The sequence below is a fragment of the Crinia signifera genome, chromosome 6 (assembly GCF_055691185.1).
Source record: "Crinia signifera chromosome 6, ASM5569118v1, whole genome shotgun sequence".
NCBI lineage: Eukaryota > Metazoa > Chordata > Amphibia > Anura > Myobatrachidae > Crinia > Crinia signifera.
This window is the reverse complement of record NC_139222.1, coordinates 119,004,418-119,032,366: the sequence shown is the minus strand read 5'-3', so window position 1 is coordinate 119,032,366 and position 27,949 is coordinate 119,004,418. Positions and strand designations below refer to the sequence as shown.

Here is a 27,949-nt window from a genome sequence, read left to right as displayed (position 1 = left end):
CAGACGTGGGGATGCAGTACAATCCAAAATTCAAACAGTGGAGCCACACTAATTGCAACTCCAAATGCTGCTAAATATTGCCCGGTAGGGACTCCCTAGCAGTTGGTGTGTGCCCACATTGATACACAAATAAGCAATAATATGTATCTAAGAATAATGATTCATATGTATTAAAAGGGAAAACAGCAGATGGTACTTGTGTATTATCACGGCGCCCAATTTGACTATGTATGCCGGCGTAGAGATCGCATTGCATCGCTTGCAATCGCATGCGATGCAATGCCATGCAATGCGACTTAGCACACCCCCACTATCCAATTGCGTGCGATGTGATCCACGGCCAGGGGTGCAGTGAAAATTAACTAGTACCATTGCATCGCACTCAAATTGCATGCAATGTGATGTGATCTCACTACGCTGAATAGGGCACTAAGCTATTTGCTTAGTGGGCACCCTGATAATACACACGTACCCAGTAGATTTATTTAAGAAAATGGTTAAAAGGTATGTTAGCAAAGAAATAATGGCCCATTAAGAGTAAATGTCCATTCAGTGTAACATACTGGATGGAGGCCAGCTGCCAGTCCATGATATCAATAATCAATACATAGATGGTGGCCAGCTGCCAATTCCTAACCTAAAATAAGGTATCCAAACTCCCCTCCCAATAACACACATGAAGCCCCCTTAAACCGCTGACCCTAATAGGTTTGTATTAGCATAACTTATGTATTGGTGAGAGGAGCACCTAAAGACATATGTAATTCCTAGCTATTCTATTCAATGAGAATACCTGCGAGGTGCAGCGAATCCTTTTTAGGATTCGCTGCACATTCGTCACGTTCCGGAGCCGGCGGGCTCCGGTATTCAACGTGTCACGGGCTCGCTGCCCCTGACTGGCGAATATGAGCTCCTGCGGCGTATGCCGCAGGGAGCCTGAGGACGGTGGCAGGCAGAGAGATGGAAGTCTCTCTGCCTAGCCCAGAATGTTTGTGGGGGTTAGGTGGGCTCCCCGGGTGCCAGGCAGCACAGGCTGCCCCCCGGGGGTGCCAGCAGGGGACCTATATTCACTATACCCGATCGTAACGATCGGGTGCAGTGAATATATGAATATGTAATGAGCGGCTCGGCTCCGGCGCCCCCTGCTGGCTGCTGTGTAAAAAAAATAAAAAATAAAAAAATTTGTTTTTTAAATTAAATATATATTCATGTGCTTACAGCACATGAATAAAAATAGCATGCCCCTCCTCAGAATAAAATTCCTGATTTTTTTACACCAAATGTAAAAAACAAAACACTTTATTTTAAAAGTTCACATTCCACTTCTCCATAAAAAGATAGCGATTGCTATTAGCGATTACTCGGTGAATCATGGCGAAAAAAACCTTCAAATGTATTCGCCATGTGGTCATTGAATAGGGTGATTCACCGTTTTAGTCAAAAATTTGCCAAACAGCACAAATTCGCCATAAAAACATGGCGAATCAGGCTCATTGAATACCGCCCAATGTATTGTGTGTGATGATGAAACATGAGAGTGAACTTGTTTACAGTGGTGGATAATTCCCAGCAGCCTCAGCAGCTGCACAAAAAGTCAGTAGCATGTCACATGACCAGTGTCAGGAGGAGAGTGAGCAGCAGTTGGGCAGTGCAGTCTGTGAGGCGAAGTCAAGGGAGAAAGAGTGCAGGAAAACAGAGGATGCTTATACTTACTGGGGGTACGCAGACAGGGGTATGCAGACAGCTCATTGGTTGCGGGAATTTGTGGTGAATGGGAATTAGTAGGCCAGTAACCCTTTATTTTACCTGTCATCACCTCTTCTTCTCTGCAATTAATTCTAGAGCGTAGACAAGGACCAGGCACAAGATACGTTTCAAGGCGTTTATTTGGAGCAAATATACTTAAGGTTGGGTAGCGAACAGAGCTACCTATCAGAACGTTGTGCAAGAAAAGGGAGAACCTTCACAAAGTACAATAAGCACAATCTTACAGAATAAGGGGCATCTGGGTGTCTGTACACATACACACTTGTTGCAGCAATGTCTAACCAACTGGTGGTAAATAATAAAACAGTTCAACAATTCAATTGTAATATTTATTTATTTCTGCGCATCTGGTCAACACTGGCTTAAGTGAGCCCAACCAGAGGGAAGTCACATGGCATAAACTGTACTTAAAAGTTTCAGTGCCTTGGTGCGGACCAGCCGTGTCACTAAAGAGGTAGACTAGAGTTACTCTCCTCTAGAAAAATACACTATAACAATAGTTAGTGAAACTAACTCTATAACTCTACATAAATAACAATGTAATTTGCAATCACATTAAATGCTGTTGATACACCAGTCTCTGGAACTTGTAAGTTGTATTAATAAACTTTATTCCACAATGCAGATGGAAGTAGTATGAGCTCCCTTCTATCATTAATTCAGGAGCCCAAACGTGTCTCTGTCTATCGGAGCCCCTTCGGATAGTGGGCCTTGTTGGTGGGGCTGGTGTCTCCTAATTCTCCCAGCATACGCAGGGGAGGCTACTGTAATGCTGCAGTCGCTTGGTCTATCTTCAGTCTGCAACCAGACTAATTAGCAGAGGCCTCTTGTAGGTGGGAGGCTAATAGTCTAAATGAGGCCTTTCCTCAGTAGACTGGACCAGCGAGTCCCTTGTGCTGCTCTCTTGGTTGGCCAAAGGGGAAGAAGGGCAGTCAGTGCAATAATGGCACACTCACCCCTGCTGCACACTGGTGCATCTTCTGTGATGTCAGAGGAAACCCTGCGTCTGGGGATGGTGTGAGGTCTCTTGGTGGGGATGTCTCTTCCGTACTTGAGCTGGGGTCAGGAGGAACTGCAGTGGGGTAGTGCCACCGCTCCAGTTTCCCCACCGCTGGCCACCTGTGTGCTGTTGCGGGATGCCCACTCTTCCATGACAGCCCTTGATTCAGCATTCCCGCCTCTGCCTCACCGCTGGGTGAGAAGACTGCAGCCGTACCTCAGCGCTGCTCCAGGGGAGCCCCATGTTACATTGTGAGTAAGCCAGCAATTATTACCTGATTCACTTTCACTTGTGGATTACAAATAAGCTGACTTCCAGGATAATCCAATCTACAAAACATAAATAGATGCTTTGGTTATAGGGACTACTACTTAATAAAGACAGAGAATAAGTAAAAGTTTATGGCTGCAGCAGGTATATTATTGCGCAATAATAACTATTTTAGCATATAATAGTGATAATATTGTCATTTTGATGTAATGTGAAAATGGTAACAGTAAAACTATATTGAATATACAGTATGTATATACAGATGGGGCTGGCTTCATCTTTGCAGGACTGGCGTTTGTAACGGCAGCCCCGCCATCACGCCAGTCCCGCCAGGGGTGCGTGCGCACGAGACGCTCGCGTGTCCCCTGGGCAACGGAGCCTTCCTCCGGTCCCCGCCGCCTTCGCCGCCCCGAGCGCCCCCTAACCCTGCCTGTCTCCCTGAAGCGGAGATGAAGTGAAGTGTTTTCTGCACTTCACTTGTTTGGTTACAGTTATGCTGACTGAAAGTCCTGGGGTCAGTGGACGGGGCCTCGAATGCTGAAGGCTCAAGTATCGCCAGTGCTGCTGGCGATACTCCGCAGCCGAATTCCCTAGAGACACCCACCAAAGATAATGCATAATGTAACCAGCTCTTAAGTTTTAGCACAATCTAATGTGGAATGGATCCACCATGACTTTCACTACACACTTAGAGTAGTTACAAATATAAAGAAAATAGTCCAAAACTGATAGTGTTGGCCTGAACAGCATTTTGGGGAAGACTTTGGTGGCCCTTCTTGATCTGAACATTATTACATTTTATAAACATCAAGAACTCATTCCATGCTGTTAATTGCGTAAATTGATTTTAAAGGTGTTGTTCACAGAGGAGCGTGTTTCACAAGAAAGGACAAAGATCATGGACTAGCTAAATGACCAAACAGACAAATGTTTGGGGTGCACGTAGATCAATTTTGAAAGTTTTGTCACTTAATTTATGCACAAATTGTAAAGAGATATTATTCCTTGTACTCAGAATTGAGGCAAAAGTGCCCCCTACTGTCATCCATGTACTATTTCTCATACTCATAATTGAGTCAACAGTGCCCACTACTGTCTGTCTATTAGTATTTATGTATAATTTGAGATTAACCTTTGTACTTTTCAAAATGCTTACTCATGTGTGCCCACATAAAATAGATAACTTGATTTGACCCGTCTGATCTCCAGACACTGATGCAAGTGTGAGGCTCTCTGATATAAACAGACTGAATTTTACGCTTTCGGTCACATTAAGCTAAGTTTATATTACTTTTCTCAATAAACTGTAGCAGAGCCTTGGCTAACAAATGGCTGCTGTAGTAGGAAAAGAGCTTCCTATCTACTGCAGCAGCCCTAGGTATCGTCAGGTAGAGGAGACTCCTTGTCACTGTGGCATCAGGTGGTGCAGCAGCAGCAGCGCTAATTAGTTCAGAGCCTCCATGGCCGTGGTCACCTTTGAGCACACCAGCTGCGACCTGTGTAGGCCCCGCCTCTTGAATTTCCAGACTCAGGCATGAGCACACTGGATGTTCACGGTGCAACAGCAAAAACCTGGAAGCTAGGAGAGGTTAGCAGGGCAGCCGGATGATTATGACAATGGTACATGGACTATAATCAAAAGACCAGGCCATAGAGAAAGTCAAGGATGAATGAAGTTGAACGCACATGGAACCATTGTCCATTATAAAGCCTGACTGTTTACAAAGGGAATGTCAGCATGTATGAAATAAAGTATCACAAGCAAATGAAAATGAATAGAATAGCTTCTAATCTGCAGTGGTTTCAATATAAACCTTGACAAATAGAACATGTGAAGGTGAATTTTCATTTAAAAACTGAAAGGGATGGATGACACGAAACACGCTGCTTAGTAAATTGAATTAATAGACAACAGTTTCCGGTAGTTTCCAAAATAACACCAAACCTGCTGCTTAGTAAATGTAGCCCCTTGTGTGAACGGATGCTTTTGGATCAAGATGAAATTATAAAACATGGATTGTCACAGCAAAGGTGCAATACTGTACATCTGTTCTACAGATCCAAGCACCATGGGCGGTTCAAGCATATTGCTATTAGACATCAATGCACCCATGAACTAGTGGAGACTAGAGGGAAGCTATTAGTGTTACCTTTATAGCAAGTGAAAATAATCCTGCCAATATATTCTCAATGGGCTAGTGACACATTTACTAGAAATGTCATAGGGAAATGTGGATAGAAAAGTAGCTGACATTTTGATATGTCTACTTAATGAGGTAAATCTGTCTAAAGGAGATGGATTGTTAGGAGTGTGGTCCACTACTGCCCCTGTATTGAAGCCAGGTAACCATCTTTGCCAAGATGGTTGCCGATAGCCTTTACTGCACAAGCATGACCACGCACCATGCCATCACTCACTGCATAAATACTAACTGCATATGTACTTACTCATGTGATTAGTAATGCAAAAGCTCTCCTAATTAGAGTTGTCCTTTGACTGTTAAGACATCTGTCTTTCATGGCAGCTGCAGGGGGTGCTGGGAGAAATCCAATTGGACCCCTCTCAGAGGAAATTGTGGTAAGAAGCCCATAGGCTTCTATAGGGTAATCCCCACAAAAGCTGGAATTACCTACCTCATCTATGTCCCAAAATGCATTGCATCGGCAGTGTTCAGGGTTTTGGCTACAATCTCCCTTTAGTGCTTCCCACCATGTGTGATGTACTGCACAGATGTGCAGCACATGTTACTCTGGGGATGACTGCCACTGATACCACCACTACCACTGTCTCTAGTGTCACAGCCATTTTCTAAGGATCGCATGCAGTATGCTAAGCTGCTGCGAGGAGTTTGGCGTATGTGATGCAAACTGAATCAGTACCTAAATACTTACTTCTAGGTAAAAGCAAAATTAGCAAAACGTTTATTTATCCTGTTATATCAGTGAGATTCTATTCTGATGTGTACTGTTACAAATAATTCAGTGGATTTTGGATATAAAAAGTCATTTTACTTTAGTTAAAGTTCCACATCAGCTTGGTCTTGTGATTTGTTTTCCCCAGATACTATACCCAGCATCCAATTTTCAGTTCGACCCTACCCATAATGCACTTCTGATAACACAAAGCATACATTACTTAATTAATACCAGTCTCCAGCTAGCATAGCCTTTGTTCATATGACAGAACTCAAAAAACAGTTAAGACAGGCACAGTGGTGAACTTGTTATATAAGACTAACTGTGTTTTAGTTAATTTCAAAATGCTTTCATTTTACTTTAAACATCCTTTGACATCGCCAAAGGGAATATTCAATTAGAAAGCTCTTTAAATGACTGAATTAAACCTGCAAGAAAATGTGTGATCATGTGTTTTTGTTTTCTTTGTGAAATGTCTAACAAGAGTATCTGTTCTAATTCAAATGAGATTGGATGTACTGTACAACCCCCTGCCTAATAAAATAACAAGGGAAATTGACACACATTGTGTAAATGGAATACTTTTGCGTAATTTACCGCAGTGAATGCTATTGGATAAACTTATTTTTACATATCCCAACATGTCATACGGGCCCTTGATCTGGTTGGTGCGGTAATATCCGCGTGCGTTCGTGCCGCCGATGTTTTGTGTCTGCGCATGTGCAGAGGCATCTCTGCGCATGTGCGAGCGGGACGTATGGCCAAATTCCGCATGTAATGTGAACACTACGAACAGGGGGTGGAGAGGGGCGTGAAGGGCTATTTGGGCTCATTACCATATGCATACGCCCCGCGTTTCATGGGCGTTCCCATGCAAACGCTGGGCGTATGTATGGTAATGCGGTCGTGACGCACGTGTAGGGGGCGGACATATGACATCGCCGGATGTCAGCTGCCTGCCCAGATCCCTGCTTTTGCACGGAAAAATGCCCGTGTGGTCTGAGGTTGCGGGAGCTGGTGGACCACTCGGTCCTGCATTCAATGGTCTGCGACCATCGAATGATGGGGGAGGTTTCCTGAGATGGAGGAGGCGTATTCCGTGAAAAATACACGTGCGGTCCGTTCGGCCAGCTTCTTAACGCGTACGGACGGAGTTGGCGATCCGTATGGAAGGCGGGGTTTCGCACGCACGGTCCTGGCCGCATATTCGGATCCGGCCGCATCGATCAGAATAAGGCCCACAGTGACATTGCTTAGGATTGTTGGCCATAATGTGTGGTCAACTGATCAGTGCGCCTGATTCAGAGATGGACTTGGATCCCGCTGCTGCTGCATTGATCCATGCTAACTACCACCTGTTGCCAATGATCACTTAGACCACCGGTTCCCAACCTCTTTTGTCTCCTGTACCCCTTGATTAGGCTTTTTATTTATGAGAATCCACAGTATTTGCAAGTGGAGTGGAAGGGAGCAGTAGGCATGTCCATATGCGTGTCCTTATATTAAGGAGTAGCGGAGAGTAGTTTGCGGTCAGGAATCAGGTCCCTCTTTGTCAGGCTTGTGGCTATGCACTGTCTCTTGTGTTCCTGCTATCACCTATAGGAATAATGCAGCTGCTTCCTCCACCCGTGTCAGCATGGGGCAATAAACGCTGATGTCTGAGGGCAGCGCAGGTAGCACCCAGTGGATTGTTGGTCAGGCAAAAGCATGAGGAGGCACTGATAATGCTGCAGACGGAACTGAAAGTGCCACAACGTTGTTTGTCTCCATGGCGATTGAACTCTTCTTCCATTATCGGAAGGCAAATTTTTCTGTCATTACCAATTTTATTTTCAAGTACCCTCAACTTGTTTGCAGAGTGCCCCCAGGGGTAGTAGTACCCCAGGTTGGGAACCGCTAAGACACATAGGGTGAATTTTAGAATTGCGCTATGTGCAGCCCCACGCTGAACATTCAACTTCTATCTGGTACAGGGGCCTATTTGGCAATTATTATTTGTGCATATGCCCATACTAATTAGTAAATCTTTGTTGCGGATCTGCGAATTGTGACAGCATTCTAAGATACAATAACGTTACAGGGTGGCGACTGTCTATTGTGAGGGTGGACCAGCAATGAAAGGTCGTGGACCAGATTGTGCAGCTGTGAATAAATAGCTTAGCTGCCTTTTCCAAGTCTGGTAGTGTGGGTTGTCTGTCCATATATAATGTCTTTAGAAGTAATGTTTTAACCTCAGAAAGAGAAGGTAGAGATCTGGATATCCAGTGGCCAAGGAGAATTTTCTTTGCAAGCATCACAACATTAGTTGGAATTGGTATTGAACTTTTAGTCATGCGTGCAGATAACCAATCCATGAAATTAGCACATAAACATGGAAGGGTTTTCAATGATAAATGTAGCTTAAAAGTATCATTAATAAATACCATGACCTTATTCCAAAATGTTAGCCCTTTTTCATGGAATAAAAACCTACCCTAGTGTCTGACCCCCAACAGCACCTCCATTTTCAGTTCTAGAATACTAGCAATGACGGCCACTCCCCGGAAACAAAGATCCTTGTTCTTGGGTGTTCATCAGTATGATATCAAATTCAGAAGAACCTAACAATGCAGCAATGCTGGTTGTATATTATGTTCTCCCTGACGAAATCTGACAAAGACAATAATAAAGACCCAAAAGAGAGTAACTCAGTAACAGTATAAAGCGCTTCCAATGGGAAGCCACTGTTAGCTCACGTATTGGAGGAGTGGTGGCTCATGGGAGTAACAGCCCCTAGGTAAAATTCTCCTCTGGATCGCTGGATTTGACGCTTACTTTGTTGGGAAACATGCATTTACATACTGTACATTAATACTTAATGAAACTTAAGACACCTCAAGGGGTATTTAGCATATACAGTATTTACCATCACACAGGGATACAAATTGAAAGTTTAATGTTTCCAGATTAATAATTATAATTATACAGGGTGAGTATCCCTTATCTAAATATCCATTTTCCAAATTATTTCGAACACCATACATTCCAGAAAGTGCTAAAAGCACTACTGGGCACATCTGTAACAGCAGCACTGAGGACATGATATGTACTGTAACTGGCACTAAATATGTGCAAGAAAATTATTGCTTGGCATTTAAAGTCAGTACCTCAGATAGTACACAAACTTTGGACTCTCTAATGGACAAAACCATGGGCACTGCAGGTGGGGCTAATGTAACATGTAAAGAGAGAGTTAGATTTTGGGTGTTTGATTGTTTCTGTGCAGGGTAAATACTGGCTGCTTTATTTTTACACTGCAGTATAGATATCAGTTTGAAGTACAAACCCCACCCACATCTAACTTTCTCTGCACACACCTCCTGAGGAAGCCGCTGAGAAGCATTAAGGCGGATAAACGCATAGAGAGGACAAAGGGACGTACCAGGCTGCTAATAGACAGAGCCAGCGAATCTATCCCGGATATGACCATTTAATAGGACTGCACCAGCGGTCAAGGAAGTTTTTTGGTCTCTGCAAGCCGGACCCCACCTTTTGTGACACCTCTGGACTCTAACTTGAGTATAAACCACTTTGAATGTGCACATTAAGTAGGGACTGTGACTTTTAAAATTAACCCTACGGTACTTGTTTCCTAGCACGGCCACAACGATTTAGATCGTTGTGGTCGGAAGATAAAAAATCGGATCGATCGCATCGCATGCGATTTGGTCGCATGCGATGCGACCGATCCGACCGACCGATTTTTCACCCGATTTTTTTTTTTTTTCACCTGATTATTTTCAATTGCCCCCCCAAATGTTACTAAGTGGGCTAGACCCCACGATAGACGTCAACCCGAAGCGTGGCGAGCGCAGCGAGCCCGCGAGGGGCGGCGGTGCGCGTCCTGCGACCTTTTCATTCCCCTACTATCCACGTCGGCGTGGAGTTGAGAATAGAATAGTGTGGCGAGCGCAGCGAGCCACCGAGCCCGAAGCGTGGCGAGCGCAGCGAGCCCCGCGAGGGGACGCGTATAACTTCACAGGTATACGCGTCCCCTCGCGGGGCTCGCTGCGCTCGCCACGCTTCGGGCTCGGTGGCTCGCTGCGCTCGCCACACTATATATTCTCAACTCCACGCCGACGTGGATAGTAGGGGAATGAAAAGGTCGGAGGACGCGTACCGCCGCCCCTCGCGGGCTCGCTGCGCTCGCCACGCTTCGGGTTGACGTCTATCGTGGGGTCATGGCGGGCACATAAAAAATGTGAAATGGGTCATATTGGCCCATTTCACCTTTTTTATCATTTTTCCCTATGTGAGATGGACTTAATCAAGTCCATCTCATCTTGTGCCATTATAATGGCACAAGACCGACGCGATCCTCCCGATTTCAATGTTAAAAGATTTTTTAACATTGAAGTGTATGGAAAAATCGGGTGAATCGGTCGGTCGCATCGCGCCCGATTTTAATTGGTCGCGACCGACCGATTGACCCGATTTCTGTCATTCAAAGGGAAAAAATTGTAAAAAATCGGCCACATCTTGAGGATCGTGTCCCTTAATTAAGAGCCACGATCACTCACGATTGTGGCCGTTCTAGGAAACAAGTACCAACCCTACTAACTGGTTATTTCAAACAAGGAAAAATCCCTAAAATTGCATGCTTCAACTAACCGGTTTAATGAGATGGGGAGTGAATAAATTTTTAATATGTGTTTGTAAGTCTTGTTTGTCTAATTGTGGCCACAATATTGTGTTAATTTTTAATATATTGCATTTTTTTTTCAGCACAGCGCTGTTCTATAATTTTTCTTTCTTTGGTACATATTTTAAAGGGGTTCAGGTAATTCCCCTTTTTGGTACAGCTGCAGTGCAGAATAATTCAGTCAGCGCTCAATATCAAACTGTCTTTCTTGGTTTGTTTCTGAACATGTTACATCAGCCCCACCTGCAGTGCATATTGTTTTGTCCATTAGAGAGTGATTGTGCCTTTGCGAGTGAACAGAATAAGCCCCTTTGTTTCATGTTTTGAAACCTTATTTTACTCACAAATAAAATATATTTGTGTGTATTTCATGTGGTTGGTGTGTTTGTACAACATAAATGCAAGATACTTCAAGATAAATCATTGGAATACAAAAATATTGTGAAATAAAGAATAAATAATTATTCTTCTGGTCCCGAGCATTTTGGATAAGGGATACTCAACCTGTAATAATATTAATAATAATAATAATAATAATAATAATAATTGTTATTTATAAAGTACTTACAAATAATTCATCAGTCCACACAAAATATTTAATCATTCTCGTCAGTCCCTGTCCCAGTGGAGCTTATGATCTATATTCCTTACCAAACACAGTAGAGTCATTTTCATAAAAAACAATTAACATACCAGTATATTTTTGAAGCATGGAAGAAGCACCCAGACGCAGGGCTGGGCAACACCGGCCCTCCTGATGTTATTGAACTACACATCCCAGCATGCCTTGCATCAGTTTCAGCATGGCCACATAGCAAAACTAATGCAAAGCATCTTGGGATGTGTAGTTCACTAACATCTGGAGGGCCGGTGTTGCCCAGCCCTGACCCAGAGGAAACACATACCAATACATGCAGTAAAACAAAGTTACCTATGCTCTTCTGTGGTTTCTTGGCTGCAGAAGGATTTGTGAAGCCCTGGGTGAACAGCTCTAGTACTAATTGTTATTTTGTGTATTCATTTAATTGAATGTGAGAGGATATTAGTATTCATTTTGTATAATATTATTAATTTACAAAGAAAAATAATTAGTAAGATGGTGGTGATTAATTTATTTAAAGGCAGTTAATATTAATATGTTGTTTTTTTATGTACAGTTTTATCATTATTTTGTATAATTACCATAAATTAATACATTGTACTTTTGTAATGCTATTATTATTACAGAACGTGTTTAGGGTAAGGATGGGAAGGAAAGGGAGAGGGAGGGGGTTAGAACTTGTCCTTACCACCTATCAATCAAATTTAAACTCATGCAGAAAGTTTTCTTTAGGGAGATATACAGTCCTTGGAGGTGAAAGTTAACAATTCATTAATTCATTCCATAATGGGTTAATCACATTCTGCTAATAATTATGTAAAATGGAAAGATGGATATAGCAAAACATTGCAGAAAATGTTATTTTAATTAATAATTAAAATAAAAATGTTGTGAGTGGGATTTTTTATATTTGGTATTTTCTTGCAGGGCATGAATTTAGCAGCTGTTTGTATACCTCGGGTCTCAGACCTCCACCAGGTGATGTCGGACTAGGCTCAACACCTTGGATGTATGACACATGCCATTTCCTCCTCCTTTCCATTTTTACCCCTTTTGCACATATGTAGAGCAAGCCACACCCATGTTTGTGCAATAAGTACTTCATTATGGATGGCTCATGGTCAATGAGATTTCAGACATTATGGAGTTTATTTACTAAGATGAGAGTTCTATTGAAGATGGGATGTTGCTATGGGCAACCAATAAGATTTTATCTATCTTCTAGAAGGTGCTAAATAAGCAGTAGATTCTGATTGGTTGCTATGGGCATCATTCCATCTTCAATAGAACTCCCGGTACTTGTTTCCTATCTGGGCGCCCATCGCGGGCATCGCGGGTACATCGCATGTCATTATAATGACATGCGATGCGACCGACGCGATTACCGCGATTTTACATAGGGACCAATGTTAAATGTCCCAATTGACCCGCGATGACCGCGATTTACCATAGGAAACAATGTTAAATGGATCAATTTCCCCAAATTATCATAGGGAACAATGGGAAATGGGGCAAAAACACCCCTGAACATAAAAATGTCCCCCCAAAAGTAGTTGACGCCACCCCGCCATCAACGTGAACCCGAAGCGTGGCGAGCGCAGCGAGCCCGCGAGGGGCGGCGGTACGCGTCCTCCGACCTTTTCATGCCCTACTATCCACTAGGGCGTGGAGTGAGAATAGAATAGTGTGGCGAGCGCAGCGAGCCACCGAGCCCGAAGCGTGGCAAGCGCAGCGAGCCCCGCGAGGGGACGCGGATACCTTCACAGTTATACGCGTCCCCTCGCGGGCTTCCCAGGTGTCCATGGCGACGCGGACACCTGGGAAGCCCGCGAAGGGACGCGTTTACCTGTGAAGGTATCCGCATCCCCTCGCGGGGCTCGCTGCGCTCGCCACGCTTCGGGCTCGGTGGCTCGCTGCGCTCGCCACACTATTCTATTCTCACTCCACGCTCGCCACGCTTCGGGTTCACGTTGATGGCGGGGTGGCGTCAACTACTTTTGGGGGGACATTTTTATGTTCAGGGGTGTTTTTGCCCCATTTCCCATTGTTCCCTATGATAATTTGGGGAAATTGATCCATTTAACATTGTTTCCTATGGTAAATCGCGGTCATCGCGGGTAAATTGAGGCATTTAACATTGTTCTCTATGGGAAAATCGCGGGCATCGCGTCCGAGCACTTCGGGCTCGGTGGCTCGCTGCGCTCGCCAGACTTTCTATTTTCAACTCCACGCCGACGTGGATAGTGGAGGTATGAAAAGGTCGTAGGACGCGTACCGCCGCCGCTCGCCACGCTTCGGGTTGGCGTTGATAGTGGGGGTGGTACAGTGTGAAAAATGACATTTGGGGTGCATTTTACATGATGTCAACTCATGTCCATAATTTCTGTGAAAAATTACATCGCATCAGATCGCATGCGATCTCATGCGATCGCATGCGATGCGATTTTTCCCTGTACGATGCACATCGTGGCAGCCGTGAAAGTACACAAGTACCCATATGCATATCACCAGAGAGAAGGCAGACTTCTTTATACCTTCACTCACCTTATTTTGACCCCAACTACTGTTGAACTTGTGAATTTTGAACTGCCATTTTATCCTAAGTGCCATTTTAAATAAGTGCAGAGTTATATCCAAGAAGGAGTGGTGTGTTTAGTAGGTGATTTGTGGGATTAACCTGAGGGGATTGTATATTTTGTGTGTTTAAACTGTGTTTTTTTTTTTTTTTTTGCTCAGAATTTTGCTGAAGGTGGGAGTGGTTATCTGCTCAGGTGGGTAGCTGATTAGTAGCAGCAGTATAAGAACAGCAGGGGGCAAGTGAATGTAATGAACTTGTGAATTTTGAACTACCATTTTATCCTACAGTAAGTGCCATTTTAAATAAGTGCAGAGTTATATCCAAGAAGGAGTGGTGTGTTTAGTAGGTGATTTGTGGGATTAACCTTAGGGGATTGTGTATTTTGTGTGTTTAAACTGTGTTTTTTTTTTTATTTTATTTATTTTTTGCTCAGAATTTTGATGAAGGTGGGAGTGGTTATCTGCTCAGGTGGGTAGCTGATTAGTAGCAGCAGTATAAGAACAGCAGGGGGCAAGTGAATGTAATGAACTTGTGAATTTTGAACTACCATTTTATCCTAAGTGCCATTTTAAATAAGTGCAGAGTTATATCCAAGAAGGAGTGGTGTGTTTAGTAGGTGATTTGTGGGATTAACCTGAGGGGATTGTATATTTTGTGTGTTTAAACTGTGTTTTTTTTATTTTATTTATTTTTTGCTCAGAATTTTGCTGAAGGTGGGAGTGGTTATCTGCTCAGGTGGGTAGCTGATTAGTAGCAGCAGTATAAGAACAGCAGGGGGCAAGTGAATGTAATGAACTTAGGATAAAAATGGTAGTTCAATATTCACAAGTTCATTACATTCACTTGCCCCCTGCTGTTCTTATACTGCTGCTACTAATCAGCTACCCACCTGAGCAGATAACCACTCCCACCTTCAGCAAAATTCTGAGCAAAAAAAATAAAAAAAACAGTTTAAACACACAAAATATACAATCCCCTCAGGTTAATCCCACAAATCACCTACTAAACACACCACTCCTTCTTGGATATAACTCTGCACTTATTTAAAATGGCACTTAGGATAAAAATGGTAGTTCAATATTCACAAGTGCCATTTTAAATAAGTGCAGAGTTATATCCAAGAAGGAGTGGTGTGTTTAGTAGGTGATTTGTGGGATTAACCTGAGGGGATTGTATATTTTGTGTGTTTAAACTGTTTTTTTTATTTTTTTTGCTCAGAATTTTGCTGAAGGTGGGAGTGGTTATCTGCTCAGGTGGGTAGCTGATTAGTAGCAGCAGTATAAGAACAGCAGGGGGCAAGTGAATGTAATGAACTTGTGAATTTTGAACTACCATTTTATCCTAAGTGCCATTTTAAATAAGTGCAGAGTTATATCCAAGAAGGAGTGGTGTGTTTAGTAGGTGATTTGTGGGATTAACCTGAGGGGATTGTATATTTTGTGTGTTTAAACTGTGTGTTTTTTTTTATTTTATTTTTTTTTTGCTCAGAATTTTGCTGAAGGTGGGAGTGGTTATCTGCTCAGGTGGGTAGCTGATTAGTAGCAGCAGTATAAGAACAGCAGGGGGCAAGTGAATGTAATGAACTTGTGAATATTGAACTACCATTTTTATCCTAAGTGCCATTTTAAATAAGTGCAGAGTTATATCCAAGAAGGAGTGGTGTGTTTAGTAGGTGATTTGTGGGATTAACCTGAGGGGATTGTATATTTTGTGTGTTTAAACTGTTTTTTTTATTTTTTTTGCTCAGAATTTTGCTGAAGGTGGGAGTGGTTATCTGCTCAGGTGGGTAGCTGATTAGTAGCAGCAGTATAAGAACAGCAGGGGGCAAGTGAATGTAATGAACTTGTGAATTTTGAACTACCATTTTATCCTAAGTGCCATTTTAAATAAGTGCAGAGTTATATCCAAGAAGGAGTGGTGTGTTTAGTAGGTGATTTGTGGGATTAACCTGAGGGGATTGTATATTTTGTGTGTTTAAACTGTTTTTTTTATTTTTTTTGCTCAGAATTTTGCTGAAGGTGGGAGTGGTTATCTGCTCAGGTGGGTAGCTGATTAGTAGCAGCAGTATAAGAACAGCAGGGGGCAAGTGAATGTAATGAACTTGTGAATTTTGAACTACCATTTTTATCCTAAGTGCCATTTTAAATAAGTGCAGAGTTATATCCAAGAAGGAGTGGTGTGTTTAGTAGGTGATTTGTGGGATTAACCTGAGGGGATTGTATATTTTGTGTGTTTAAACTGTTTTTTTTATTTTTTTTGCTCAGAATTTTGCTGAAGGTGGGAGTGGTTATCTGCTCAGGTGGGTAGCTGATTAGTAGCAGCAGTATAAGAACAGCAGGGGGCAAGTGAATGTAATGAACTTGTGAATTTTGAACTACCATTTTATCCTAAGTGCCATTTTAAATAAGTGCAGAGTTATATCCAAGAATGAGTTACATCCAGGAAGGGGTTAAACCACAAGAGGCTTCTGTCCCTTCTGTTTTTTTTTTTTTTTTGTTGTTTGTTTTTTTGCTTGAAGCCCAGGTGCCTGACCTGTTAAAGGGTCCACAAAGTGCAGATAGTGTGCTGCATGATCTGAGAGTGGGCCACTGAGGAAAACATGCAACTGGAAGAAATTACAGAGGAAGCGGACAGATACAGGTGTGAGGACACCAGGAGTGTGACACAGCTGCAGGAACAGATAAGTATCAACTTTCTTATATTTTGATAAAAATTAACTTGTAGTGTGTAATTGCATTGTAATTTAACTCTCTACTGTATACTAGGGGGTTAGTCGCAGGGAGGTAGATAAAATGGGTGGGGCCCTGATTGAGAATCTCACTCAGTGCATGTTGTGCAAGATGTATGCGCACCTGGAGAAAGAGTCCCAGTGCGAATACATCTGCACGAGATGTGAGCGAACGTCCGCCCTGGAAGCCCAGGTCACTGATCTAGAGCGGACCGTTCAGCGACTGAGGGATATTTCCAATCTTGAGCAAAGCCTAAATAGAACGGTGGAGGAGTTTCAGATGGGGTCACTGGTAGAGGAGGAGGATCAGGTAGCCAGCTGCGTCACGGTTAGAAGGGGAAACAAGAGGGACAGAAGGGACAGGAACGACATCTCGGATCTATCACACCCGAACAAATTTGCCCGGTTGGACGAAGTTTCGGGGGAGGATGGAGACGAAATGACGGAGCTGGAGGAGACGGCTCCCTCTAGCAACCAGAGGAGCGGTCCCTCTAGCTCAAACGGGATGACAGTTAGTGAGGTACCAAGGCAGATAGTGGTGGTAGGGGATTACATCATTAGGAGAACAGACAGGGCAATCTGCTATCGGGACCGCGATCGCTGCACGGTCTGTTGCCTCCCGGGTGCTCGGGTACGGCACATCGACAGATTGTTGGGAGGGGCTGGGAGCAACCCGGCGGTCTTGGTGCACATCGGCACCAACGACAAAGTCAATGGTAGGTGGAAAGAAGAGGAATGTGCCAGCGCTGGCTGAATAATTATGAAGACCAGACGGTATCTCAAAATTAGTACAAATTTAATTTTGCATATAAAAACAATCAAATAACAATAATTATAAAAAACAATGAATAAATGTTAAAAAAGAGCACAAGATGCTAGGCTAATTTATGCGGAGCTCCACAAATGCGGAATATGAAATGAGAGTTAGTGATATTACCATCTGTAGTTGGCTGGTGTGGATGACAACAGCAATGAAAGTGATGTTGTAGTCCCGTTGAAATAGTTCCCTGTGAAGGGATAGGAGTGTTTCTCCCTATTTGGCGTCTTCTCCTTTTGTAAATGGATCTTTTAGGAACTTGGCTTGAGTCCCATGAAGGCTTTTTGTAATCCAATGGATTTTTAGGAGATGATGGACGTCTGTGGGAGAAGGGGCATCACTTGAACAGATGGATGAAATGATGGTGAAAGATTATGAAAGCTCAACGCGTTTCCCCGGATGTTTGTTGTCCGGCTTCCTCAGGAGCAAGTGAGGTACAGATTACAGATGGTAATATCACTAACTCTCATTTCATATTCCGCATTTGTGGAGCTCCGCATAAATTAGCCTAGCATCTTGTGCTCTTTTTTAACATTTATTCATTGTTTTTTATAATTATTGTTATTTGATTGTTTTTATATGCAAAATTAAATTTGTACTAATTTTGAGATACCGTCTGGTCTTCATAATTATTCAGCCAGCGCTGGCACATTCCTCTTTTTTCCTATATTGTTTTTGGGTCTGACAACCCAGTGCCAGCAGCTGTTGATAGCGCACCACTCACCCCCTTCATCAATGGTAGGTGGGATGTCCTCAAGAAAGAGTATAGGGAATTAGGTAAGAAATTAAAGGCGAGGACATCTAGGGTAATTTTCTCGGAAGTATTACCAGTGCCACGCGCTAGCTCAGGGAGGCAGAGGGAGATTAGGGAGGTAAATGTGTGGCTTAAGGATTGGTGTAGGAAAGAGGGATTCGTGTTCATGGAACACTGGGCGGACTTCTCGGTCAGGCGCCATCTTTTTTGCCGTGATGGATTGCACCTGAACGAGGAGGGGGCTGCGGTGCTGGGGGGAAGGATGGTTAGAGGGTTGGAGGAGATTTTAAACTAGGCGACGGGGGGGTGGGGGCAGCAAGACATTATGGGACTATCAGGGAGAGAAGCCGGACTGGGATCAGGAATCATATGGGGGAAGGAGATGGGGGGGGGGACGGAGACATAGACAAAGCCCTGGGACATAACAAGGGTATAATCGGGGGTAACTCTCAGGGTGCATCAGGAATGTCATGTAATAAAATGTTATGTTGTAACAGTCACGTTACCCCATTGCAGTTCTTAGGTACAGATGATCTTAGTATACGGGAAGGATGGAATGACAGAGGAAGAATTCCCGGAACTATGGAGAGGGCAGGCAGTGTGCATGGTAGGGAGGCCTGTAGAGAGTCTATTGAAGGGGAGAGGGGAAAGAGGAAGCTAGTAAAGAATTCAAATGGGTCCTGGGGTGAAACTAATCACAATATTAGAGCCATATCTAAAAATAAACATAAGTTAAAATGCTTACTGGCTAATGCAAGAAGCTTAGTGAGTAAAATCGGGGAGCTTGAAACGGTGATCAGTAGGGATGACTACGACATCATTGGTATTACAGAAACATGGTGTAATGAGTCGCATGACTGGGCATTAAACATGGAGGGATATACACTCTACAGGAAAGACAGGGAAAATAGAAGGGGCGGGGGTGTGTGCCTATATGTAAATAATAACTTAACATCATGTGAGAAAAATATAAGCACAGACCTGGAAGACGACAACTCAGAGACAGTGTGGGCAGAGATAACCGACAATAATAAGAAACCAAAAAACAAATTTATAATAGGGGTATGCTATAGACCACCAAATATAAATGAAAGGGAAGAGTCTCTTCTTTTAAACCAAATCAAACAAGCATCAAATCAGGGTCAGGTATTAATTATGGGGGATTTTAATTTACCCGACATTGATTGGGAAAACGAAACAGGTAAATCAGCAAGAAGCAATGGGTTCTTAAACTTACTTAAAGACCAGTTTATTACACAAACGGTAGAAACTCCAACTCGTGATAAGGCGCTCTTGGACTTAGTATTAACAAATAACACAGACTTTGTTTCAAACACAAAAGTAATTGAACAATTAGGGAATAGTGATCACAATATGGTTTCACTGGAAATTAACTTCAGTAAATTACATCAAAAAGGATCTGCAAAAATACTAAACTTCAGAAAAGCGAACTTTGAATTATTCAGGGAAGCCCTAACAGGAATTGGGTGGGAAACGGTTATGGAGGGAAAAAATGCAGAGGAAATGTGGGATACTCTAAAAAAGGTGCTTGATTCACTAACTATTGAATACATTCCTAAAGTAACTAAAGGTAAATTCAACAAAAAAAAGCCACCATGGTTGGACAAAGAAGTAAGGTCAGCTATCAACAATAAAACCAGAGCCTTTAAATTCTATAAAAATAACTTGAATGAGGAGGCGTTCGCAAAATACAAAGAATCAAACAAAACTTGTAAAGGGGTAATCAAAGCAGCTAAAATATTATATGAAGAGTGCATAGCCACTGAAAGCGAATGGAAACTAGGGACTCAAGGGTAATTATGCCACTATATAAAGCATTAGTGAGACCTCACCTAGAGTACGGAGTACAGTTCTGGGCCCCACACTATAAAAAGGACATCATAGAATTAGAAAAAGTCCAAAGGCGAGCAACAAAGCTTATTAGGGGAATGGAGAATTTAAGCTACGGGGAGAGATTAAGCAATTTGGGACTATTTACATTAGAAAAGAGACGTTTAAGGGGGGACATGCTCAACATGTACAAGTATATCAAGGGCCAATATAAGGAACTGTCACACACCCTATTTTCTACTAGAAAGGAATCTAGGACGCAAGGGCATGAGTATAGATTAGAAGAAAAAAGATTTCATTCAGCTAGTAGAAAGAATTTCTTTACGGTCAGAACAGTCAAACTCTGGAACTCTCTTCCCAGAGAGGTGGTAACGGCTGGCTCATTAAATGCGTTCATGCAAAGTTGGACAAACATTTACTGGAGAAAAACATCCATGGGTACAAATAAGAAATATAATTTGTCTGTAAAATACCAGAACTTACCAAATCAGCAATGGATATCTATACCAGGTTGAACTGGATGGACGCAAGTCTTTTTTCAGCCTTACCTACTATGTAACTATGTATCCCTACCCAGATCCGTTCACTGAGAGACACACCGCTGGGCTTAAGGGCCAACAGGGGGAACAAATAAGTGAGCCTAATTTGCCTAGGCTACCAGACTTGGAAAATGCAGCTAAGTCGTTTTATAAGAATAAGGGTCCATATATAGATACCATGATTGATAATATGCAAACAAAAATCTTTACAATATATTCGACAAAACAGAGTGGTGGGCTTATAGACATGTATGTATGTATGTATGTATGTATGGACGTAAGTGACTGACTTTAATATGAATCTTTGGTTGTTTCGCTAAGGATCCGTTCATTATGCCTCTATTATATTATTGTCTTGTTGCCAGCTGTTTATATGTAACGTGTCTATGGTTGTTGTTGCGATAACCAGGATAGCACATTAAAATAGCGCCACACTCCCTTCTTGTATTGAGGACTGCACTGCCAGCACCTCCATACTGCTGACACCGCCGGCAAACCTGCACTGCCGACAACACCAGCACCTGCACATTAAGAAGACCACTGGCAATCTTGCACGGCTGAAACAGCCACCCTCTGCACTAAGGATACTGCTGGCCCACCTGCAGTGGCGTAACTAAGGAGGGTGCAGGGGATGCAGCTGCTATGGGGCCCGGCGGCTGGGGGGGCCAGAGGCAATCCCCTGCACCCTTTTGACTTTTATTCTTTTTTAAAAAGAAAAATACTATGGCTGCTCTGCTGTCCATGTCTCCCCCCCCTTTAGCGGCACAATTAAAGTGGACTCAGGCAGCGCTGGTGAGTGGGAGCACAGTGCTACAAAGCCCTGCTTAGCGCTGTAGAGGAAGAACCAGCATAAGGCAGTGCAGCGTAAGCACTGGTGGGGAGGAGAGTTGGCACCGTGTGTGGACACGGAGCCGGGAAGAGGAACCCTGCACTGTTGGGGACAGCGAGACCCGGCGCTGGATAGAAAAGCACTGCACTGTCAGGGACAGCGAGGCTTGGCGCCCAGAAGAAAATGCCTTACACTGCTGGGGGCAGGGATACACGGCGAGGTGTAGATAAAGCACCGCGTTGGTGGTGAGAGAGTGACCCGGAGCCATGTGCTGCTGGCAACGGAAAGCTGAAGCCCTCTGCTGAGAGTGACAGAACAAGTTACACAATCATAGTGATGGTTATGGCTATCACCATGCTTTCAAACCACTGCTCAACATACTTCCTCACCCCTCTGGTCTTATATCACCCTCCCCCACTTCTGGTCCTTTTTCACCCCCGTTCCTCTGGTCCTCTATCAACCCCCTCTCTCATACTCTACCCTACCCTCTGGTAATTTACCGCCACAGATCCCTTTTATCCTATATCACTCCCCCCCCCCCCCTCTGGTCCTCTATTACACCTCTCATTCTCTACCACCAATCACATCCTATACCAACTGCTCTCATCCTCTATCCCCCCTCGACCTCTACTCCCACCCTTGACCACTACGCCTACCCTCTCTTTCTCCCAACCTCTACTCCCCCACTTTGACCTCTATTCCCCCTCTCTTCTCTACTCCTGCTGTCTCCTCTACTCCCCTTTACTACCTTCCCCCTGCCACTATTTACAGTGCGCTGAATTAAATCAACCTCTTTATCTCTCATTCTCCAAACTTTCCCTTCTGCCCCCCCCCCCCCCCTAGGTGGTATTGCAGTGCCAATAAGGGGGGCCCCTTTCAAGATTTTGCTATGGGGCCCACAAGGCACTAGTTACGCCCCTGCCCACCTGCACTGCTGACACAACTGTCACCATGCTATGCCAACACTGCTGGCACTCCTGCACTGCCAACACCCTCAAACTGAGTACACCACCACTCAGGCACTGTTGCCAAGTGTATTATTGGTGTATCAGACCCATACTGTTTCCAACCTGCACTATATTTATTTATTTATTTATTTGCAGTTTCTTATATAGCGCAGCAGATTCCGTTGCGCTTTACAATAGTAAACAGTGATAAAACAAACTGGGTAACAACAGACAGACATGGAGGTAGGAGGGCCCTGCTGCAAGCTTACAATCTATAGATCCCACACTGTATCCAAACTGCACTGAATCTACCCCACACTGTATCCATCCCACATTGTATCCAACCCACACTGTATCCTGCCCACACTGTATACATCCCACATTGTGTCCAGCCCACACTTTATCCAACCCACACTGTATCTAATCCATCCTGCATTGTATACAACCTGCACTGTATCTCACTCTATATCTAATCTGCACTGTATCACACATTGTATCCCACCTACTCTATACCCCACACTGTATCCAAACCACACTGTATCCCACTCTATATATAATCTGCACTGTATCCTGCATTGTATCCAACCTGCTCTATATCCGGCACTGTATCTAACCACACTTTATACAACCCACACTGTATCCAACCCACACTGTATACTGAGCTATATCTGATCTGCATTTTATCCAACCCACATTATATCCTGCACTGTATGTGACACACACTGTAACCAACACTCTATCTGATCTACACTGTATCCTGCATTGTATCTGATGCACACAATGTATTTGCTGGTGCAGTTTGGTGTAACCTTGTGTGTGTGTGCTAGTGCAATGTAGTGTTACCCTGTGCGCTGTGACCATGTGTGCAGCTGCAGCGGAATGTGTAGAAGTAGAACTGTGTGGTGTTATGTGAATAACGGACACTACTTTGTGGTGTAATGTGAATTGGTTCTAATATATGGCCATGCCCCTTCCCCATGAAGCCATCCCCCTACATTTTGGAAGCACACCTTTGGTGTGCACTGTACCTATTTTAAGTATTTTTTTTAGGGTGGGGGGTCAATTTTCTGGCTCTGACTTTTATTTAATGTCCCAAAATATAACCCTTTACAATCTATAGGCAAACACACTAATTATAAGAACTTAAATTATAAAATAAATGAAAAACATACCTTACTTGGTCCGTGTGCAAACAATTACTGGAAACAATACCAAGAGAGATTATTTCTAAAAAGCTTTTTATATTTTTTTCTGGTGACATTTTTATGTGTATACCAAGGCTACAGGGAACAACCATTTTCCTTGATTGAAACTAAAGGAACAGGGAAATAATTGAAATTATTGATGTCCTAGTTTTTATAACAATGCAAACATAGTTTTAAAATAAGAGATTGAGTTATTCAGCATATGAGTAATATTCCCATTTAATGCAACAATTAAATTTCTCCTTTGAGACTTGCATTGAAATCCCCATGTTGTCTTATTTCAGTGGTTTACCTAATGAATAAAAGAAAACTGCAATTTATCCATTTATAAAATAAATGTGACATTCTAAATAATGTAATGCTGCAAACCGGCATACTTTTTTTGCTTTGCTTTTAAATTGTAAATTTGATATCAAGTTACCATTAATCTTAGCAAACTAAGGGGTAAATTTAATAAAGGTTGATTTTAATAAATTCCAATTGATCTAAATAGATCTAAATTGATGTTGTATTTCAGGGGCTAAAACACACATTTACTAACAGGCAATTTTTTTTCAAGATTGATTTCTAAGTGTTACTAAATTTAGTGATATAGGGCCAGATGTATCAAGCTTCAAAAAGTGATAAAATGGAGAGTGATTAAATAAGCAGCCAATCAGCTCCTAACTACCATATTACAGGCTGGCTTTAAAAATTATCACGTAGGAGCTGATTGGCTGGTTGTTTATCACTCTCAACTTTATCACTTTTTGATGCTTGATAGATCTGGCCCTTAGCCCCTAAAAACAAACATTGATTTATGGGGCATACACATGGTGCAATATACCGATACGAACTATATTTTTTTGGTAGAAAAGACAGTACCTATTGAACCGTGTGTATGTAACTTGCAATGCCGATGCACACCTCCGTGGGGTCGGAATCGCAAGAAAAAATAGACTGAGCAGGCAGCACAATATTCACTAGAAAATGTACAATCTATAGTATTGTATACTGTAGTATTTATTTATGTATTAACACTTTCTTATATAATGCAGCATATTTCTTTACAAAAGAGACAGTGATACAACAAACAGGGTATTTACAGACAGTCAAAATGTAGGAGGGCCCTGCTCGCAAGCTTATAGTACAATCAATATTGCCAAAATTGTACCATGTGTATGTACACATGGTACAATTGTACAGGGAGTGCCCATGAAATGATGGGTGTTCCCTTGGCTACGGAAAGGGCCTGCCGCCCCACACACCCAACCACAGTGCCATGTACGAGCGGCTGGCGAATGTGCAATTCGCCATGGCCGCTCACATCAAGTGGCTGCACATGGGCATAAATTTTTATGCGCAGTCACAAAACATTGCTCACCATTGCGAAATCGGACGTGATGTACTTGTCTGCGGTGCTAGAGGAGGAGGCAGCCTCCTCTAGCTTTCTTTAAAAACGGTCTGCTGGTAGGGGCAGCCATTTTGTGAGGGTAATTTATCATTAGCAGAAGGAGCCAGGAGAAGCGCCAGGACTGCAGACAAGTAGATCTGCGGGTCGCAGCCACAGATCTGGCACGACCAAACGGCTAGCAGACAGGTAAGGCAGGGTTGGGGGGTTTTAACTTTACTGGGGGTGGGGGGGTGTACATTTTGTAGCAATGGTAGTCCTGGAGGGAGGAAACAATGATGTTGCATTAACTTTGGGTGACTAGCAGGTAGGACTTCCAATAGGAAGTCCCTGCCAGTCACAATAAATCTAGTGCAGTCTCATAGGTAAAATACTCCACCGATAATGAGTATTCTATACTGTAGTTTATTAACCTGTTAAATGTACTGTATATTCCAAGCTCCTGTGAGAAATGTAATTCCTTTACAGCCTACATACAGTAGCTAAGCATTATTGCTATTCTTCTAATTTACCAGCCTAATTAACCTTTATCCCGGTACTATTTTTAGAAATTGGTTCATTTTCTTTGATTAGATGTCGGTGTTAAAATATTCATTCAGTTCAATGTATGGGAACAAACAGCTTTAAATAGAAAAGTGGAAATGCATGGGTAATGACTGACATGTAATTTATTATTATTAGTAAGATTATCAGAGAGATTATAATCTAGGGGTTTAAAGAGAGCATGACCGCAATCCCAGTGGTCAAAATCCCGACGCCGGAATTCCGACCACGAAATCCCGACAAGGTCTCTTGCAGGCTCTCTGTGCTCGCCACGCAGCAGGCCCGGTGCCTCGCTGTGCTCGCCACACTAATTTATTCTCCCTCTATGGGTGTCTTGGACACCCATAGTGGCAGAAAGTATTTGGATTTCGGCGTTTGTAGTCTGGCGTCAGGATTTTGACCGCCGGGATTCCGACTACCGGGATTCTAACTGAATCCCACATATTACAGATTAGCTGCTCATAATCCACATAATAGAAGGCGCCTCAGTAGAACACAGTGAGCATCCTTTTATAACTAAAACCTTGTCATTTACACAGAAGCCTCATCTGAAAACCACTTAAACATTCATTTAGTTGTAGTTTCTCACCCTTAATAATGAACATTGTGATTTTAGGTAAAAAAAAAATGGACGACCTCCCCAACAACTAGATCCATAGCATTGAACACACCCTGGGCTCCACTTAACAATGATACTGATTACCTGAACATATTTAAATTTAGTATTATAGTGACATTTAAGAATATTCTAGCGGTATGTTATATTACTTTCCTCTGTAGTGAGGTCATCCTCCTCCCAGCAGCCTACCAATGCCAGCAAAGAGGTGGGAACTATTTATTTATTTGTTAATTAACAGTTTCTTACAAAGTGCAGTAAAGTGCATTGCAATTAGAGACAACAGTAATAAAAGAAACTGGGTAGCTGCAGATGGCTGTGGTATGCCGGGCCGTCAGTCGGGATTCCGGCGGTCAGTATACTGCATCAGAATCCTGACTACTGGTACACGCACAGGGGGGAAAGCGGCGGCTCGCTGCACTTTCCACAGGTTCTATTCTCCATCTTTGGGGGTTGTGGACCCCCACGAGGAAGAAAAGTCCCTGTAAGTCAGGATCCCCACTGCCGGGCATTTAACAGTCGGGATTCCGATATCGGTACAGTGACCGTCGTAAACTCGATTGTCGGGAGGAAATCCGACATCCGTTGCAAACAATCATAGAGGTAGGAAGGCCCTGCTTGCAAACTTATAATTTATGCATGTGTCTGGAAGGTGTAGTTGTAGCTACAATAGATAGGCTTTTGATTAGTCCCTACTGCTGACAAAGGGCACCATACTGCAAATGCTTTCTTTGTATGGTGTATTCAAGCTACAAGTATTCAAGTCCCAAGCAGTGGTAAACTATGGGGGATATTCAATGTGTGAGGATATTTGTGACAATCAGAAATATACCTTTTCATTATCAGTCGTTTCCGCCCTTATTTTGACAGGCAGATTCAACTTTGTAAAAACTTTGACAAAATACACATGGTCGATGTGTTTTTTGATGATCCATGTGTTTCCCGGGTTTATTACGTGTTTTCCAAACAGAACATTTCCAATAGTTGGAAAATGAATAGCTTTTGTCGAATTGTGCTGATATTTCTGGATGTTAGAAATATTGGCACACATTGAATACCTCCCAAAGCCTTTTCCAGACCAATGTTGTGAGATAGGGAGTGGATAAAATAAGAAGGTACAGGTAATAGGTGGAAAAGCCCCAAAAGAAGGGTATGTAGAACACAAGATAGGTTTTCTGGAGGAGGAGAGTACAGTGGCTGGGCTATAGGTAGATAAAATGTCAAAGTCAAGGGCTTTTAACAAGGAGACTTTAAAGGAAATGGGGTTAAGACCATATTGTGGAATTAATAAACTTTAAATAGGTTTGTTTAATGAATAAGAGAGAGAGAGCGAGAGAGAGAGAGAGAGATATGGGGGACAGATGTGTAAACTTAGGGCCTTATTCTAGTTCACTCTTTCTGACAAAATCCTTCTTAGATGGACAAAACCATGTGCACTGCAGGGGGGCAGATGTAACATGTGCAGAGAGAATTATATTTGGGTGAGTTATTTTGTTTCTGTGCAGGGAAAATACTGACTGCTTTATTTCTACACTGCAATATAGATCTCACTTTGAAGTAAAACCCCACCCAAATCGAATTCTCTCTGCACAAGTAACATCTGCCCCACCTGTAGTGCACATGGTTTTGTCCATCTAAGAAGGAATTTGCCAGAAAGAGTGAACCAAAATAACCCCCTTAATGCAGTAAAAAGCCAGAGCAAAGGGCCTTATTCTGGTTGGAGCGGCCGGGCCGTACGCGTACGTCCCGGGTTTTTTTATGATCTGCGCATGCAGACATTCGCTAATGCGCAGGCGCGACCACTCACCAACGCTTACAGACGGGTCTCTACGTGCGAAAAAACCTGTACGCGAGTGTACGGGTATTGTGGGCGGCATAGGGGCGTGAAGAGGGGAGCGGCCGAAATAATGAGGGAAA

The 27,949-nt window shown here is 43.0% G+C and overlaps 1 long non-coding RNA gene across 2 annotated transcripts in view; it reads right to left on the bottom strand.

Annotated features, from left to right (window-relative positions):
* Window positions 1-1,822: 1,822 nt before the first annotated feature.
* The window catches only part of LOC146007040 (uncharacterized), a 143,261-nt gene continuing 117,134 nt past the window's right edge, over window positions 1,823-27,949 (bottom strand). For both annotated transcript variants that reach the window (XR_014444210.1, XR_014444209.1), the window contains one exon: window positions 1,823-3,096. This is a non-coding gene — a long non-coding RNA (uncharacterized LOC146007040). The remainder of the gene's footprint in view (window positions 3,097-27,949) is intronic.